The sequence below is a fragment of the Hyaena hyaena genome, unplaced genomic scaffold (genome assembly GCF_003009895.1).
Source record: "Hyaena hyaena isolate Hyena2069 unplaced genomic scaffold, ASM300989v1 scaffold_399, whole genome shotgun sequence".
Taxonomy (NCBI): domain Eukaryota; kingdom Metazoa; phylum Chordata; class Mammalia; order Carnivora; family Hyaenidae; genus Hyaena; species Hyaena hyaena.
In genome coordinates, this window is record NW_024081033.1 from 1,285,557 (window position 1) to 1,288,250 (window position 2,694).

Here is a 2,694-nt window from a genome sequence, read left to right on the forward strand (position 1 = left end):
GAGTTCATGACCTGAGTGGAAACCAAGAGTCAGATGCTTGACTGAGCCACCCAGGTGCCCCTCAACCAACCTTATTCTTATGATCAGTTGCAGAAAAGCAGACTGACATCTTTAACAGTATTTCCCTGCATGCTGCTTGTATGTAACAGTTTCCTTGATTTTTTACACTCCTCAATATATGCCACCCCAAATGAAAACATGAAAACATGTCTACAAAAACTTGTACACTTACATTCATAGTAGCATTATTCATAATGGTGAAGAATGGAAACAACCCAAATATCCATCAACTGATACTTTAATAAATAAATTGTGGATATCGATACAATACAATGTTATTCAGCAATCAAAATGAATGAATTACATTAAGAATAGAAAAAAGACATATCCCAGATGAAATAGAAATGAGAAAAAATCATAGGGGAATCTGTTGCACAATTTTATGTCAATAAATTTGGAAATGTAGATGAAATTGCTAACTTTCTAGAAAAAATATTTCTCTGAAACTGAATAGGAAAACCAAATGAAACTATTTTAGCATAAAAAAAAGTGATTTGACAATCAAACGGTCATACCTCCCAACCACCTGCCAAAAAAGACACTAGTCTTAGATGACTTAGTGAATTTTACCAAACCTGTAAGGAAAAGATAATCTCTATCCTAGGTAAGCTATTACAGACGATAGAAAATAACAGCGGGCCACTTGATTTATAAAGCTACTGTGGGCTTGACACCAAAATAAAATCAGGACAGTACAAGTGTAGACATACCTCATTTTCTTGCACTTCACAAATACTGCCTTTATATATATATATGTATAAATTGAAGGTTTATGGCAACTCTGGGTTGAGCAAGTCTATTGGTGCTATTTTCTTCAATAGCATTTGCTCACTTCCTGTCTCTGTGTCTCATTTTGGCGATTTTCTCAGTATTTCAAACATTCTCATTATTGTATTTGTTATGGTGATGTGTGATCAGTGATTTACAACTCACTGAAGGCTCAGATGGTGGTTAGCATATTTTCACAATAAAGTATTTTTTAATAAAGGTATGGGTTTTTTTAGACATAATGCTGTTTCACACTTAATAGACTGCAGTATAGTGTAAACATAACTTATATGTGCTGGGAACTGAAAAATTCACTTGACTCACTTTAATGTGATATATGCATTATTGTGGTGGTCTGGAACCACGTTTCTAGTATCTGTGAGGTGTGCCTGTGCAAGAGGAAAAAGTGTAGAGTAATATCACTTATAAATGTAGACCAAAAGACTTAAATATATATTAGCAAATTAAATCCAGCCATATATATTTTTTAAATGATCATTACTAGTTTTGGTCTATCCCAGGATTATGAGAACATCAGAAAAATCCATCAGTGAAAGTTCACCATGTATTTCAGATTAAAAATAAATAATAAAACATATCTTGTTCTATAAATTTAATACACACTCTTATCTAAAAGAAAAACTCTTAGGAAAAACTAGAAATAGAAAGGAACTTCCTTACTCTGATAAAAGGAGTTTTACCAAAAACCTAGAGCAGTTATGTCACATACTTCTGGAATATTCCCATTAAAAGCAAGGACAAGGCAAGAAGGGTAATTATCACTGCCACAATTCAACCTTATACAGGAAAGACTAGGTAATGCGTTAAGAAGAAAGGATGGAAGGAAGGAAGGGAGGGAGGGAGGAAGGAAAAGAAAATGTATGCAGTGTGGAAATGAAAAACTACTTTTGGGCATAGAAAATGCATAAACATCAACAGATGAACTATTGGAGGTGATGAAAAGAATTCAGCAAGGTTGCTAGTTAAAAGAGCAATATATAAAATTCGGTGTTTCTTTGCCTATGTTTCAGCAACAACAAATTTTTAAAAAATCAAATTGAAAAAAATCAGTGAATTCACAATAGCAGCAAAAACTAAAGAAACTAAGGAATACAGAGGCGCCTGTATTCCCAAGACTGCTTCCAGGCCAGAGTAGAGCATGTGACTCATGCCGGCCAATCAGACGACACCGGAGGCTTCAGGTGGAAGTGAGGAAGTAGTCTCTCTGCCTCTGTGGAGCTGGATGGGCCAAGGTGGTGCTGTTCTAGATCTGATAGCAGATTCCTGAAAGAGCTAGTTTGTTCTGGGAGTGTTCCTTCCATTGAGGCCGAGGCATCTTTTCCCATCACACCCAAATTTACAGTCTCTTGTAAATTTCTTTTCTGCTTAAACCGGTCGGACTGGATTCTGTTCTTTGCAACTAAGAGCAAGAACTGATATAGAACCCCACCTTGGACCTGAAAACATCTTCATAATGAAATATACCATAATCAAAATTAGAGATAATAATACTTTTTAAAAAATCATTGGAGAAGAGATTTGTGAGATCCATAACAAAATAATTCATAAATATGTTTATTTTATCATATACTTTATATCTAATGGAGAAAGCATCTAAATAAATAAGAGAATGGAAACACCCCAGTAGAGAAGTGGGAGAGAAATAAGAATAGGTAATTTTCTTTTTTTAAAATTTATTTTATTTTTTTTTATTTTTGAGAGCAAGAGATCACGAATGGGAGAAGGCCAGAGAGAGAGAGAGGGAGACACAGAATCAGAAGGAGGCTCCAGGCTCTGAGCTGTCAGCACAAAGCCCGATGCGGGGCTCAAACCCACAAACTGTGAGATCATGACCAGAGCTGAAGT